Raw genomic sequence first — 18,044 nt, forward strand, 5'->3', positions numbered from 1 at the left:
CGTGAAACCTCTGAAGTGATTCGTATCACTGACAGCAACATTTGAATTTCCACGCACATGTATAGACACCAAACACCATTATCAATTTTACACAGTAATATTGGTGAACATCAAGTTTCAGGCCATATAATACACAAAGGGCTAACCTTACACACACAAGGATCTTCTGGATCACACTGCCTTGAGACTGTTGCTATGGTGAAACAAATTTATTCAGTCAAGTTTGGAGATCACTTTTTTTTAAAACTGCCCTTAAGATGTGGATGATGTAGGCAAGTCCTCATTTAGTGGCCATCCCTAGTTGCCCTGTGAAGGTAGTGGGGGTGAGTCAACTCTATGAATTGTTGCAATTCTTGCAATGATGATACACCCAACTGGTGCAACTAGGGAATTAAACATTTTGCAAGTTTTAGTTGTCACATGTTTTACATTTGAATACAGACCTTGCATCTATAAACTTCAACATTATGCCAGGAGGTTTTGTTTTGGTCATCAGACAAAGAGAAATTAACATAGCAAGTATACTGTACAACATGCAAAAATAATTGTTGATTTTAACTCCTATCACTGAATGAAATGTAACCAGGAAAATTAACAACAACATGTCAATGCCTAACTTTGTTCTCTATTTTCTCCTGATGGAGTCAGCTTATTTGACTATGAGGAACATTATCACAAAACATGATTTTTTTCCTTCCACAACATCCGTAAGTAGCACTTTCTAGCAAAAGTCAATGAACAATGACCAGGAATAGAAACTCATTTCATTTCTCCCACTGAGTTTGGCAATTCAGCCCAACGATGATGAACTGACATTGCTCAGCTGAGACCCACGTTGCCACTTATGCAGTCTGAACTAATGTAACATTATGGTACCTTCCTAGCCTGAGTAGTTCAATAACGTACCATAGACTAAATTTACCCAGTTAGTTAATGAAAGTTAGTCTCAGTACAGTGGGAAATAGATGTATGTGCTCACTTGAAATAACTGGCTCAAAAGTTTAATTTTCTTTGTAACCGAGTTATTTTGTGGATTTGGTACATTTGTAGATCAATCCCTTAATAACCATCTTAGCCACCCTTCAGAACAGAGTTTAGAAAGCAGAAGAATAAACTTGTACTGTACAGCACCTTATATTAACAGCTTTCACAATATCAAGGTGTCTCAAAGCATTGTACAGCTAAAAATACAGGGAAGCAGATCAGTCCCACAGTCCCATGGTTATCAACTCTCATATCCAGTTGTCAACAACAGTGGGGTAAGAGGTACAGATAAATCACAAATGCTTCAGAAACACAGTCCTCAAAATTCCATTGCATCATTGGTAGTAACTAATGCCTGGCCCTCGGTATATCAATTCAAGTTTAGTAGACAACAGGTCCAACTGTCTAGCCTGGATAGTCAAAGACATGATGTACTATGGAAGATCTACATTGACATCATATAAAACTCTTTCACACTGACTACACGATAATCACTCAGGAAGTTGATATTATTTTATTGGGCAATTACCCATTGTCTGGAACCCGCCGAGAAAGTCTCTGCCTCTAAATTAGAAATGGCTGACTCCTTTCGACTGACTGAACACTGGATATAACGCATCTGTTACTATGGTGTCTACACAGATCAGAGAGCCTCAGTCTCAACTCTCAGTCTGTGCTGAATTAGTCAGTGGTGGCAGTGATTGGATACAAGCTTATGAGCCCTGACAACATCTGGCAGTACTACTGAATAGTGTGATCCAAAATTCACTGTGTCCTTGGCCAAGTTTTACATTAGACGGACTATAGCAATTCAAGAAGGGGGCATGCTACCATCTTCTCCAAGGCAAATGCTCCCCTGAACCAGTGATGCCCAAATGCCACAAAAGAATTTAAAACGGTAATGAGAATAAAGACAAATTCAGATGCAATGCCTCTCTTTGTGAATAGCCCATGAGTGGCCTGAGTAAAAAGATGAAAACAAAAGAACGGCTGATGCTGTAAAACAAACAAAAGCAGAAATTGCTGGAAAAGCTCCCCAGGTCTGGCAGCATCTGTGGAGAAGAATCAGAGTTAACGTTTCAGGTCGAGTGACTCTTCCTCAGAACTGAGGAAGGGTCATTTGACCCGAAACATTAGCTCTGATTTCTCTCCACTGATGCTGCCAGACCTGCTGAACTTTTCCAGCAATTTCTGTTTTTGTTTTGAGTAAAAAGTGTGCCTGGACTCATAATGCAAACATTAGATGTTTGTGGGAGGAATCAGAGGATAGTAAGCATCTTTGGTCAGCTCAGCATGAATCAGCAATTTCAAAAGTGAGCGTTTTAAAAAAAAGTGAAAACTTGAAGGGTGCTAGCACATTGAAATCAAGATAAATGATCATTTTGAAAAGTCCACTGCATTATGTTGGGGATGTTATACACATCAGCTTTTATTAGAAGGGACTGGCATTAGACAGTTCAGTCTCAGGCACACAGCTGCTGACAAATGCCACCTATATGAGTTAGTGCTCAGTTATGGAGAATTATGTCAAATTAAGACAGAAACTAAAGAAGTCAGTTCACAGAACAATATTCAATGATGGTTCACTCACGATTATTGTTTCTGTGAACATATGGCTGATTTAACCTGCCAGCTGTTTCGAAGAACTTTATATTACTGAACTGATTTCAGTATCTACAGACTTAGTCGGCACTTACTTTATTTCTCTTTCCATAGCATTTTTTAGAAAGGACATACTAAAATGATAATTACATATATCACATTTCGCAAAGTGTCACTGGATGAAAATACTGGAACCTTCTCCCTCACAACACTGCGGGTGTACCTACAACAAATGGACTGTAGCAATTCAAGTTGGCAACTCACCACCACTTTCTCAAAATCAAATAGGCATGTCCCATAATTGCCAGCCCAGCCAGCCATGCCCACATCCCATGAATGTTTTATTTTAAACAATTCCTAGCTATACAAACAGAACCAGGTTCTTTGCAAAGAAAGCAATGCCAATCTATGATGTCATATAAAACTAAGAGTTAAACTATTAATTTTATTCCAAGAATTCTTACCAAATTCAGGGCAAGCCCAAATCATAAATGCCTATTTTAAGTAGAAGACTTGATTATGTTGTCCATTTAGATATGATTGGATATTAGAAATACAAAAGACTTTCTGTCAAGCTCTAATTTTCACAATTGAAGAAGTGGATATGGAGTGTAATCTGCAGAGCAGATTAATTCACAATGGGAATTCTGGGAATGTGGTTCCTCTGAGCAATACGAAATCATGCAGATTCTCCCTAAAGTTTGAACTGAAGTCCAGAAGGGAACCTGAATTTGGGATCCTAAAGATGACTATACTAGTTTTTTTGAAAATCTGAGTCACTGAGTCACCATCTCTAAATATGGGACTGTGACTTCCTGTATCAAAATTATTTTTGTACTAAATGAAGCATACGATGAGGGTCATACTGTCAATGGTATGGTCTAACGTGAAATACCTACACAAAGCATTTCTGCTGGATGCACTTAATATCGTACACTTCATTGGAATATCTACCAAATCAGTAGCAATATAACAAGTATAAACATATGTAAAAGATAACATTTTTTTTCCCACCTTTAGAGAGTAACCATGAGATGGTAACCATTAGACATGGAAGGTGAATACTTGACATAGAGGCCAGTTCTCAAGTAGGCAACCTTCTCCTCTTGGCTATGCCAATTTAAAACTAAGCTGTGTATTTTGCCCATCCAACTGCAGGGGGTGTGCACACCACACATGCAGCTGTAATGCCTGTGTCACCACTGCATTTAACTAGAAACTTCTCATTCACAAATTATCGGAGAATATCACAATTGTTCACTCTCAAAAACTGCTCAAGACATTGAGGCAACTCATTTAACCATATTCTCCATTCTTTAAAACGTATAGGCAGAGTTTGAAGTGCAGCAGTTACAAAGTTTAGCTTTAGGTGCTAGAACATACTCTGTGCACACCAAAGCCAGTGAATGAATTAGCAAGTGAAGCAGTGAACAGAGCAATGAGTGGGGCAATGTTGGGACAAGACAACACAGCAATGAGGAAGAGGCAGCATCAATGCGTGCATGACTTCTGGCGCCAACTTAACAGTTCCAGTGTGGTGAGAGATAGCAGGAACTGCAGATGCTGGAGAATCTGAGATAACAAGGTGTAGAGCTGGATGAACACAGCAGGCCAAGCAGCATCATGGGAGCAGGATTTTCTGATGAAGGGTCTAGGCCTGAAACATCAGCCTTCCTGCTCGGCCTGCTGTGTCCATCCAGCTTTACACCTTGTTATCTCAGTTCCAGTGTGGTGCTGATGCACCATAATGAAACCAATAGCATTGATTTCCTGTTTGAACATGCTGGCAGGAGTTACACTGTCAAAACTAAGGTAACTAGAAGCCCAAGAAATGATTTTTTTTAAGCACTTTACATGCTAACAAGACTTACAATATTGTTGTTAAACAGCTCTGCCACAGCATGGTAATTAGAATATTCAAACTTCCTCTGTTTTAAAATTCTTAACTTTATTTTCAATTTCCCCAGGACACTGGCTTTTCCTCTTATATGAAGTAGTCTCCCTTAGCTTGTAATGCTTACCATTTATGGTAGTATTGAAGATGATCTCTTCTACTTTCACAACCAGCGACATAAATTTTCCATCTCGTGGAGATTTATGTGTCTACCCCCCAACAATCTGAAGCTAAACCAGCTGTGTGCAAGCTTGGTGTCAAATTTGACTGTAAGATAAGCTTCCTTCAAATTCTTTCACCATCACTATAATCACTTGTTTCTACCACTGTATCACTGACTGATACCACCTGGCCTAACTTATCTGCTGCTGAAACACTAATTCATACTTTTGTCACATCCAAATTTCACAATTTCAGTGCTCTCTGGCCAGCTTCCCATCTTACCCCAGTTGCAAACTTGAGGTCATTTAAAACCCTTTGCCTGTGCCTTCCTTGTACCAAGTCCCCATTCAACCATCATTCCGGTGCTTGCTGACCTATATTAGTTCCAGATGTTCTTAAGCAACATTTCAAGTCAAAATACTTTGTCCCGTTTTTCAAGTCCCTCCATATCCTTGGGTTTCCCTATCTCTGTAACATCTTCAAATGCACAACCCTCTGAGATATATGCGCTCAACTGGTGCTAGCCTCTTGTACATTCTCAATTTTAATCGCTCCACCATTTTAAGTATGTCAAGGACTTTGGACAGAAAAAGGAGGTTCAAATTGAGATGGTTATTTGCAATGTTGGAGAGTGAAGGTTATTTTGCTGTTTCATTTTGGCAGGCATGGTGATTTGGCAGGAAATTAAGACAAAGCCTAAATAGATGAACCATAAATATTCTCAGCTGAATAGCAGCCAGAAGGGACAAGGGCTGGTCAATAGTTCAGCAGAAATAGAAACAAAAGTAACGAAGTACCTTCTAAAAAGTAAATGAGTGATAAATAATGATATACATTAAATTGTCTGGGTAGCAATGCGCAGACCATCAGCAATCAGAAGTTATGATAGGTCAAAATGTGAGAGAAATACACAATCAGATTGCACTGGAAAGGCGGAATATTTAACAAAATAAAGATTCTGGCCACCAAGGCACAAACACAAATATTTAACACAAATGAGCTAGAGGAACTTCTTTGTTCTTCCATTGGACGTGGCCATTATTGACTAGATCAACATTTATTACTCATTCCCGTATACCCTCAAGAAGGTGTTGGGTGACAATAATGTGAACCTTCTGCACTGCAACAACTTACCAAGGCAATTTCATCAGTAAAATCAGATTAGCTACAGGCTCAAATGACTGATTGGCCTACTCTTGTTCCTTGTTCATGTGTTTTTTGAACCACTGCAGTCCATGAGATATAGGTACACCTACAATACTTCTAGAGAGGGAGTTCCAGGCTTTTTACCCAATGACAATGAAGGAACAGTTGTACAGTTCCGTGTCACGATGATGTATGGGTTGGAAGGGAATTTGGAGGTGGTGGTGTTTTTATGCATCTGCTGCCTTTGCCCTTCTAATATGGTAGAGGTTATGGGTTTAAAAGGTCCAAACACATGAACAAGGAACAAGAGTAGGTCAATCAGTCATTTGAGCCTGTCTCATAATTCAATAAGATGACAGTTAATCTGATTTTACTGATGAAGGTGCCTTGGCAAGTTGTTGCAGTGCAGAAGGTTCACATTATTGTCACTGTAAAGCTTTTAGGGTATGATATAGTTACCATTACAGAAATTTGGCTACAAGGAAAAAGGTGTTTAATGTGCAGTACAGGCAAAGGGCCACTCAAAGAGTCCCGTAATTTAACACTGAAAATCATTGAAGCAAATGTGCTTCTGTCTAAAATCTAATAACCATATTTTACATGCATAAAATTGCAGTATAGCATGTAATGGATTAAGTAACTTAGTATACTGAACTTCTAGCCTGCAACACATTAGTCTAATCGTTGACATACCAGCATTTGGACATAAGGTAGAATCTTTTGGTTTGTCCCAAAACTTACTTCTTGATTCGATTAGATGCAAAATAAGATGATTGCATGGACACCACAGCAAACCTAACAGCTCATCACTTGACTACTGAACCTGACCTTGTAGAACAATAATATGCTGAGAGTAGTGCAAAAAGACAAAGAAATTACTTATGTGTGTGATACACTTCAATTTGTGCAGGAAGGTGAATAGTATAGTCCTCTTGAGCAAAATCTTGATAAAATAACAGAATTCATATAAAAAAAATTGAAGTGTTAAAAACAGGAATGAGCAAACATAGTAAGGTCATACCTAAATTGAAAGAGTTCACCACTTTTCAAAATGCCTGATAACCAGATTAATTTCAGCCTAACTATTGTCAGTGTTCTTTTCTTCATTTAACAAACGTTCACTTATTAGCAATTTGCATGGGCATGCCAGCAAGCGAGCAAGGTATATTTTAGTGCAAGGCTGTGTTTATTCTTCAAGTTTGCAATAAACATTTACATTTTTGTTGTAAAAGTTTCAAGATTTTGTAGTGTTTAGGGTGGTACATTTGTATGCATAGATTAAAAAGTTTTGATTTTGAAAGAAAACAAGAAACCACAGGTCTGGTGGAACGAGGTTGAGAAAATAAAATGGAACGCTAGAGTTGCCAAGCACATGTTCGAGCACATAAGTGATCTGGTGCAGCTGGTTTAGTACATGCAACTGTCTTTCAGTGTCTATTTTTAAATGAAACCGAGGATTAAGAGAGAAAATAACTTTCTCAATGTTGGAATTTCAGAAAGTCGTGAAGTAGGAAGATACTTTTTTTTTCAAGATGTACAATCAACTCTAATCATGCTCATTAATAATCTGTTAATGGTTAAAAATTAGGTAAACTTGGATAATGTCTGAATATCTTATTGTTTTAAATCTACACCAGTTTTTATTAAAAAACATACAAGATGTAACATACATCCAATGTAGTGCCACAACATATGTATATAAATAGATCCTCTGAGCGATTTACACTGTAACTTGTCAAAATGCAGGTCACAGATTTCAGCAGGCTACTAAAAACATCTAATATTTGGTGAATGGCAAAACCATTCCTCAGGAAACAAATCAACTATGTTCTGAAGGGTGACGAAGATGGTTATTAAGGTATTGATCTACAAAGAGTCCAAATCTACAGAATGGCTTGGGTACAAAAGAAAATAAGCTTTTAAGCCGGTGATTTCAAGTGAGCACATGCACCTGTTTCCAAGAAATTGAGGCAGTCCTACACGCTTTAAACAGCACAAAGCCTCTGAGATTTCTCGGTGAACAGATTAGAGGATCAGCTATCTGGATATTTGGTTCTGAAGGAATGATTGTGTAAATAAACTTCTAATTCCTTTTTGGAATAGGTAGATCTTTGGATATTCCCAAAAGATGAAGAACCATGCCCTTCAGCATAGCATCCCAGCTAGAATATGACAGAAATATCATTTGGGGCAAGAAAAAAACTTTTAGCTTATTCAGCTTGCTCTATCACTTAAGTTCTGTATTGAGATCCAAAAAAATCAATTTCACTTACTTCCCCACTTCAGATTATATCTCTCTGCACAACACCGAAACTTTGCTGTATCAGACAGGCAGAGCTGAGGACAATCTAAACTGAAAACAGTCTTGGGGCTCAACTAATTTTCTCCTTAACACTGCTGTTGAGCCTCTATTTGCAAAATATCAGATACATTTTCCTCTTCTTCAAATATACATTAATTGAATCAGTCGATATATGTTAAAATTGATAGACACAATGAAAATGGAAAGATAGATAATATATGGAGGTAACCATTAGTTGCTTATAACTCATGTAAAATATCCTCTTTTTTGGATTTTAGGAAAGTGCGCAAGTGGCTATACATGTATAGTGATTGATGTTGCATGACTTGGAGGAGCTTTCAATGCTGTAGTTGACTTTACCGTTTCAAGAAAATGCTGAGGGTGGGTCAAAAAAGTTTCCTGTTAGCTCCTTAAAGAAGTTATATTTTGCAATCTTTTACATGGAAAAACTGAAGTTGACTTGAAATAAGATGAGATTTGCTTACAATTGTTACTCTACATTTACTTACTGCCTGTCAATAAAGCAGCTTTATGATTTGTATCTGGCTTCATCTCTCTAAGGTGTTCATGTGTTGACTTTTTAAGAGGACTGGAGTCATCGTAGAAAATTAAAATATCCATTCCAGATTGCAAGTTTCTCAGTATTACATCCCTGAATCATACTCACTACTTTACACTCAACATTAGATAGTTCAAACAAACAGCTGGTCATAAAGTATGCACAAACTTTTAACAGTCAAACAAAAGACCAAACTATTAGGATGAAAATGTTTTCTGCAATACTTTACTTGTGATATCACACACCTCCTGCATCTTCTACATTATTGGACTGCCTCTTTCATAATGTTCTTGCTAGACTTTTGATTGAAAATCATCCTAGCCCCAAGCACATCTCTGCAGGAGTTTCTCAGTGCACTGTCCAGGCCCATCATCTTCAGCAGCTTCAGCAATGACCTTCACTCCACGGTAAGATTTTGCCACAGAATGACCATCTCCAAAGACAATCCAACCATATGGTCTTGATGTTCAACCTATTAAGATCGTGGACCTATCCACCATCAAAATTCAGAGATTAATCTTGACCGAGATACAACAGCAGGATGGTAGGAAATGACTCTCCAAAGCTTTTCCACCATTTACTGAGAATAAGTCAAGACTGCAATAGAATTCCCTCTGCCTCTTGAATTAATGCAGCTACAACATGGAAGGAGCTCAACACCAGAATATGACAGATTATTTCACTGGCAGTCATCCATCATGACCTGTTTCACTCAAAATGACAAGAACAACAGACACATGAAAACGCAGTCATCTGAAGCCTTGATAGAAACCATCCTGACTTGAACATTTACTTTTCTTCATTCACTAGATGCAAGAATCACTGGCATTACTGGTAGGTTTTATTTCCTTTTCCTAAATGGAGTCAAGCATATTGCTGTGTAACTCGAGTCACATACAGGACAGACCAGGTAAGGGCAGTAGGTTTCCTTCCCAGTAGGACGTTAGTGAGCCAGATGGGTATTTATTGCAATTGACAGTGTTTACATAGCCAACATAGACAGCTTTTTATTCCGAATTATTATTGAATTCAAATTTCGCCATCTTCCATGGGAGGAATCGAATCTATTTCCCTCGAATATTAGCCTGGGGTTCTGAATTACTAGCCCAGTGAACCCATTGCCTCTCACAGGGTCAGGAGTAGACCATTCAGCACCTCAAGCCTGTTTCACCATTGTATGAGATCATGGCTGATCTGTGGCCTAACTCCATATATCTGCCTTTGGCCCATATCCCTTAATACTTAGTTTAACAAAAACATATCCAGCACAGATTTAAAATTAACAACTGATCTAGCATCCACTGTCATTTGTGAAAGTGAGTTCCAAATCTCTAACCACCCTTTGGGTGCAGAAGTGCTTCCTAACATCTCTCTTGAATTGTCCAGCACTAATTCTCAGACAATGCCCCCTAGATCTAGAATGGACCACCAGTGGAAATAGTTTTATCTTGATCTATCTTGTCTTTTCCTGTTATTATCTTCAAAACTTCAATCAGAACACCTGTTAACCTTTTAAATCCTAGAGAAAACTGGCCTAATTTGTATAATCTCTCTGCATAACTTAACCCCTGAAGTCCAGATATTGTTCTTGCACTCCCTCCAAGGCCAATATATCGTTCCTATGATGTGGTGCCCAGATCGACTCGCAGCAAGTGGGGTCAAACCAGGGTTTTGTGTAGCTGCAGCATAACTTTTATATCCTTATACTCCAGTCCTTTAGAAATAAATGTCAGCATTCCATGAACCTTCTCAATTAATTTCTGCATCTTTTGTGGCATTATAAAGATCTATGCAATTGAGCCCCCACATCTCTTTGGACATGTAACTTCATAACATCTAGAAAGCATCCTGATTTTTCCATTTTTGGTCCGAAATCTTAGACTTGCTTACTTTGAAATACATCTGCCACAGTTTTGCCCATTTACCTAGTCTATCAACATGCCTTTGTAATTTTATGCAATAATTTACACTGTCTGCAATGCCACCAAACTTTTTGTCATCAACAAATTTGGATAGGTGACATCTATGTCATTATTCAAATCATTTGTAAATTATGTGAATGGTTGAGGCCCTAACAAGGGTCCTTGTGGGACACCACTAGTCACATCCTGTCAATGTGATTACCTACCAATTATCCCTACTTTCTGTCATTTGCTACTCAACCAATTTCCATGCCATGTCAGTAATTGCTGTCAATTTTGTGGGCTTCTACTTTAGTTAACTCTTTCTTCTGGGACCTTATCAAATGCTTTCTGGATATCCATAAAAACAACATCCACAGACATTCCTGTCCATTACCTTTTCAAGTTTGTCAGGCATGACCTGTTTGTCATTAATCCATGCTGGCTGTCCCTGATTAACTGAAACATTTCAAGGTGTAACTGGTCTGTAATTTCCTGATTTTCCTCTTCTGCCCTTTTTAAAATGTCGAACAATGTGTATACTTTTCCAATCCAGTGGGATGACTCCTGAACCCAGGGAACCATGAAAGGTTTTAGTTAGGGCATTTACAATGTGCTCCCCTACTTCCTTTAACACCCTCAGATAGAAACAATTCAATTCTGGGGATTCATCTTTCTTTAGTTCCATTAATTTCCTCATTATTGATGTTTTATTTATGTAATTTTATTCAGTCCCTGTCCCTGATCCACTGTTAATTTCCACAAGACTTCTGGCAAGCTATCCTCCTTTTCTACTGTAAATACTGAGGCAAAGTAATTATTCAACATGTCTGCCATTTCTCCATTGCCAGTGACAACGACGCCACTTTCAGTTTTTTAGTGGGCCAACATTGCTTTTGATCACCTGTTTTCCCTTTTTGTAGAATTTCTTCTCATTGGTTTTGATGTCCCTTGCAAATTTCCTTTCATAAACCTTTTAGTAGCTCTTAAATGCAGTTTTGTGGCCTTTTGCTGGTCTTTGTATGTTTCCCATTCAGCAGAACCTGTGCTGTTTTTTGCATTTTTGTAAGCCTTTCTTTTAGCTTTATGCTGTTCCTTATGTCTTTAGCTGTCCGTGGCTGTTTTTTCTGTGATGCGCAGCTTGTCCCTCTAAGAGGTATAAACTGGTTCTGTATTGCATGTATATGTTGTCATGCCTTGATTGCCATTTAAACAGCTCTGAAATAATTTTGAAATTTTTTTTGATGAACGGGTTCAGGTTTAGGCTTTATTCTTCCCATATAAATAAAAAGGGACATGAAAGGCAACTTTTTCCACACAGAGGATGCTTTGTAAATGGAATGAACTGCCAGAGGATGTGGTCGACGTAGGTACAGTTACAACATTTAAAAGACATTTGAATAGGTACATAAATAGGAAAAAGTTAGAGGGATATGGGCCAAATGCAGGCAAGTGGGGCTAGCTTAGTTTGGAAAACTTGGTCGGTATGAATGAGTTGGACTGAAGAGTTTGTTTCCATGCCGTGTGACCACGTATGCCCCTGCACCACCATTTGGCTACATACTAATTTCCATAAATGGTCTTGAACAGAGTTCCAATAAGCAATATTTCTTTCAAATAACAAAAGCAAAGATTGTCAACTTATTACTTACAATTGTATGAAAATGGAATATATTCAAACAAACTTAAAAATTAGTTTGATGAATTTTTTGAAAACTTTACTAAGTTCTGTCTAAATTTTTAATGTCCACATTTCAGGGGATAGAATGAGTGCTACATTTTGTTTGGAATACACAGCATTAATGGTTGGGAACTTCAGCTGCTACCTATGAGATATGATCAAGAACCAATCCTTGAAAATGCTGAAATGTGGGAGAATGTTTCCATGAGAATGAAAGCAATTACTGAGTTCCAAACCATGGGTTGTGACCCACCTGGGTTTAATGGAAACAGTAAATGGGATTGTGACAAATAAAAACACATTACTCTCATACAGTGCAGAGGATAGACAGCTTTAAATGTCATTGCAGATACCAGGATAGTTCTTCCTCCATAGTAACAGGAAACAGTCAGAATCATAGAGATCTACAGCACAGAAAAAGGTTCTTTGGCCCATCTTGTCCATGGCAGTCAAAAACAATCACCTGACTATTCTCATCCCACTTTCCAGCACTTGGCCCAAGCCTTGTATGCATTGGCATCGCAAGTGCATATCTAACTACGTTTTGAACATTATGAGCATTGCTACCTCTATCACACTTACAGACAGTGAATTCCAGTTTCTCATCACCTTCTGGGTGAAAAGGTTTTTCCTCTCATCACCTCTAAACTTGCTGCTCCTTCCCTTAAATCAATGCTTCCTCCATCAAGGGAGTAAGTTTCTTCCTATCTACCCTATCTATGCCCCTCATAATTTTAAGTGTCTCAATCATGTCTGCTCTCAGTCTCCTCTAAGGAAAACAACACTTATCTCTCCAATCACTCATCATAACTGAAACTCTCCAGCACAGGCAACATCCTGGTGAATCTTCTCTGCACTTTCTCCAGTGCTATCACACCTCTTCTATAACTGTGGGTTGCAAAACTGCACATAATACTCTAGCTGTGACCTAATCAACATTTTACATAATTCCAGCATTACTTCCTTGCTCGTAAACTTTATGCCCCAACTAACAAAGGCAAGTATACTATATGCTTTCTTAACCACTTTATCCAACTACCCTAACACCTAAAGGGACCGATGTACATGTACACAAATGTCCCTCTAATCCTTGGTGCTTCCCAGGGTCATATCATTCATCATTTATTCCTTTGCCTTGTTTGTCCTTCCCAAGTGCATCATCTCCAAGTTATTCAGCTTCTGCACTCTCTCCAATGCATGTGCATCTTTCCTATCATGTAGCATCCACAACTGCGCACATTAGACCAGGTGAAATCTAACCAGTCTCTTGTACAAGTTCAACATCACCTTGCTGTCATATTCTATATCCCTATTAATAATGGGCATAGGACATCACTGCACACTTTATTAATTGCTCACTCCACCTGTCCTGCCACTTTAAATGATCTGTACACAAATACCCCCTTTAGAACTGTGCCCTTCATTTTATATTGCCTTTCAATATTCTTCTGACCAAACTGCAGCATCCCACACTTCTCCTTTGTTTCTCTGCTCTATCCACATGGCTCTCTGGAATTGTGTAGCTTTCTATTGTAGCTCTTTTCGTGATGCACTCACTCCAAACCACCAACCACAGATCAACCTTTCCTCAACCACTGAGCCTCCAATCACAGGTTCATTGTCTACCAATAACTCTCAGCCCCGTGGAGACAGTAAGGACTGCAGATGCTGGAAGTTAGAGTCAACAGATGTTGAGCTGGAAAAGCACAGCTGGTCAGACGACATCCGACGAGCTGTCTGACTGGCTGTGCTTTTCCAGCTCCACATTTATTGACCTGCCAAGCCCGTGCTCGCTGACCCTCCAATCACAGCTACACCTAATTTTGTGTAAGCACATTCATCTTTGAATCACAATCCCCCCCCCACCTCCCACAATTTCCCACTGTCATTGCTTTTATGTTGATTTTGATGCTTAGCAGTAGCTGCTCTTCAGCTTCCTTCATGCAATCTGCACAGTGACCTGGAGCTCTTCTGCAGTTTAACAGCTTTTGAAAAGAGAGAAATCGGAAAATAAAAGTTTGAGCAGGAAAATGTAAAGTAGAGGGGGTTTCTCCTGAAGACAGAGATAAGGAAATGGTAGTGACAGTGTGTTTCCTTTCCCAACCAAATCCACTGAGCCTGTAAAATGAGATTTTGAGAAGTGGCGGAGAATGATGCGTTGAATCCAGAGGTTATTGGGGTGATATGTGAGGACAAGGGGAATTCTGTCTTTGTTTTTATTGCGGGGAGGGGGTGTGAGGGCTGAGGCGCGGGAACACATGCATAGCTACATGTCTTATTGGGCCTGGTAGATTCAATAAAATACAACACACTTTACAAAGTACTTTAAAAACATAGGTTTTCATATTTATATGCTGCATGAGATGTTGAGTTACAATACACAAACTTTAATAATTATATACCAAATGTTACTGTGTTGGTTTATTCCTACTTATTTTTGTTGGTATCTAGGGCTAGACGGGAACACAGTTTGGAAGCCACTACCATAGTAACTTAATCTCAGCCCAGTTTAAAGTGTAAACTTTGACAGTTGCATGTTGCCAGCAATTTAATTGTGCAAGATGACTGAACAGTACTTTTGACATCTCTACAAGCAAACCTATGAACAGTAGTAACTTGAAAGTAATTGGCAGTATGAACCTAGCTAACTTTTTCTTCCCTGCTGAGACCTGTTCAAATGAAGTGCAGCTGCAAACTCAAAAGATCAGCTCATTCAACATCTATTGAGCACCTCAAGTACTATCTGCATTTCTCATCATTATGATTTTACATAACATGGCATTCAGGAGCAGAGTCAATAAGAGAAACAAACAGTGAAATACACCATTCTGGTTTATTTCAAATCAGGAAAACCTCAAACTCACATGACAATTATCTGAGAGTTGCAGAGACCTTCTTCAGAAGTGACACAGTTTATAGAACTCTATTAACACAGCAAAAGAATAATTTAAAAAGCAGGCATACTTGAGATTAAATGATTTTGGTGCAGGGGCTATTCCAACTGTAGTGAATTTGCATTTAGAAATAATGCCATTTAAGTGAAATACAAAGTGTTCATAAAGTCTTTGTGTAACAACTATAATAACTTAGAAGGTTTCCATAATAAATGCAAGTTACAAATGGCATGTGAAGGCAAAAGTCATAAATGTTTTGTTTTCTATTCATGCTGTTATTAATGCTTTCCTGATTGAAAATGGCAAGTGTGGATGAAAAGGCAAGCTGTTGTGTTACCGCCAGCAGAACTGAAACTCATAACAGACATGCGAAGTAAGTTCTCTGTTCAGAGGTTTTCGGAGCTTCAGTTACAGCTGAAAGCTATGAGGATAACCTATTCCTTGAGGCAATCAGCTCACAACCGAAGGATGTGCAGGTACATAAAGAATTGGTGACTGCCAGGCAGTAATGGAGGACCACACAGATCATATGGGAGTCATGTGAGTGCATCTAGCTCTCCAGCTAGTATCCATTAGTAAAAACTGCTGAGGGCAATGCTTTATCAGGGGCCACAGCCAGAGCCAGATCCAGGCAGCACAGGTAGCTCAGCTGCACAGATATAAGGAAGACTGGGAAAGCATAGGAAATCTACAACTAGGTTCGCAAACACGTATTTCTATAGGTGTGGATGTGATTACAGAACACAGTCAGTTCTGATGTAATGTAACAGTTCCATTCTCGTGTGATCTCGCATTATAAGAAAATTGTGCAATGGCCATGTGATTTAAACTAATGGGGCTGGAATCATGTTATAGCCAATACAGGAAAGAAACATTTGGGTTCTACAAACAGTGGTCTAAATTCTTCAATCACGTTAAAAACAATTTGCGTTGAAGAAACACGTGTTACTTCACAACAGGCTGTAGTACATTGCCTGAACTGCCAGAAGGCATGGCCCATAGCAGTACCAATAGTACGGGCAGAAAGAGAGATGAGGTCATTAAGGCAGATTTTAGGGTGCTATGTAATCTAAGTTGGTAATTTTCAAATTCTTTGTAATTTGGTCCTGGATGAATGGAGGACAAGGTATGGCTGCATCTGGTATTGGTGATGAACTAGGTCAAGTAGATCAAGTCACAGTAGGAGAAAATTGAGGGAACAGTATAATATTGAAAGGTTTAAGTGGCAATTGAAGAGGATAAGGAGGAATATGGAATAAAAATATGATATCATGAGTCCAGCTACACCAAATGGATTTCAGAGGTTCAACGCGGAAGCTCACCACCACTTTCTCAAGGGCAACTAGGAAAGAGCAATAAATGCTGGCACAGCCAATGTCTACATCCCAAATGAACTTAAAAATTCAATTTGGTGGTAATAGATCTGTCTCAGGCATAATGGAATCAAAGACAGTTCAGGTACATTCATTCACATGAGAGAGCAAGTTACGGCAATTGTAAACAAAATGTGGTAGAAGACTGTGAAGATGATTAGCATCCAAAAAATGAATCTACACCTGAAACTGGAGAGCATGGCTGAGGTAATAATCTTTCTTTACCAAGAAAGATACTATCACAGACATAAAGAAAGAGGACAATGTTGAGATATTGGATGAGCTAAAATTGATAAAGAGAAGTAAGTAGTTGGGATGGACAAACAGGAGGCCAGAAGAACATAGCAAGCCAGGCAGCGTCTGGAGGAAAGGAGAAATCAATGTTTTTGGTATTACCCTTCTTCGGAATAGGAGCGGTCAAGCTAGCTGTACTTAAGGTTAATGAATTACCAGGACCAAATGGGGTACCATCTGAACATAGTAAGGGAAGTAAAGGAAGTAAGGGTGGAAATTGTAGCAGTATTGGCATAATCTTCTAATCCTCCATCTATATAGTGGTGGTCCTAGAGAATTAAAGAACTCCAAACAAGACAATAAAAGAAATAACCCAGTAATTATAGGCAGGATAGTAACACTGTGTCGGAAAGATTTTAGAAACAGTACACCAGAACAAAATTAACATCCACTTACGCAAGTGTAAATTAATTAAGTAAAGCCTGCATAGATTAATTAAAGACAAATGGTGTTTAACTAGCATGATTTAAGTTTTTTGATGAAGTAACAGGGTTGTTAAAGTGAAAATGCATTTCCAGAAGACATTTCATCAATTGCATCCCAGCAAAGTTGAAACCTATGAAAATGAGGCAACAGTGGCAGCATGAATACAGAGTTAGCTGAATGACAGCAAACAGATTATGATGGTGAATGGGTGTTTTCAAATTGCAGGAAGGCATACAATGAAGTTTTCAAGGGGTCATAAAACCATAAAACATAAGAGCTGAAGTTGGCCATTCAGTTCTGCTCCGTCCATTGAGTGATTAAAAATCTCTGTCTTTAATATAACCAACCTCAACAGCTCTTGGTGCTAAATAATTCCATAGACAATTTACTGACCTTGGAGGAAAAAAAAATTCTCCTCGTCTGTCTTAAATTAACAATCCCTTATTCAGATTGTGCCCCAGACTCTCCAATAAGGAAAAACAATCTTCATTAAAGAATACAAACACAAATTACTGCAGATCTGTGCTGAAAACAACAAATGCTGGAGATCACAGCAAGTCAGACAGCATCCATGGAGAGAGCAAGCTAATGTTTCAAGTCTGGATGACTCCTCATCAGAGCTGAAGTGAAGTGTGGAGGGACAGCATTTATGCTATAGTTTGGAGCGGGAGCGGGGGCTGTAGAGGGTGTGGGGGGGGTAGGGTGCTGGTGGAGAAAAGATGTTGATTGTTCAGATTAAGAGATCAGAATGTGAGAATGGCAGAACAATGGTGTGTCTCCTGCCAGACTTGAAAGACAGTAGTAGTTTCAGAGATAGTAGGAACTG

Source organism: Rhincodon typus, chromosome 3, assembly GCF_021869965.1.
Source record: "Rhincodon typus isolate 14 chromosome 3, sRhiTyp1.1, whole genome shotgun sequence".
Lineage (NCBI taxonomy): Eukaryota > Metazoa > Chordata > Chondrichthyes > Orectolobiformes > Rhincodontidae > Rhincodon > Rhincodon typus.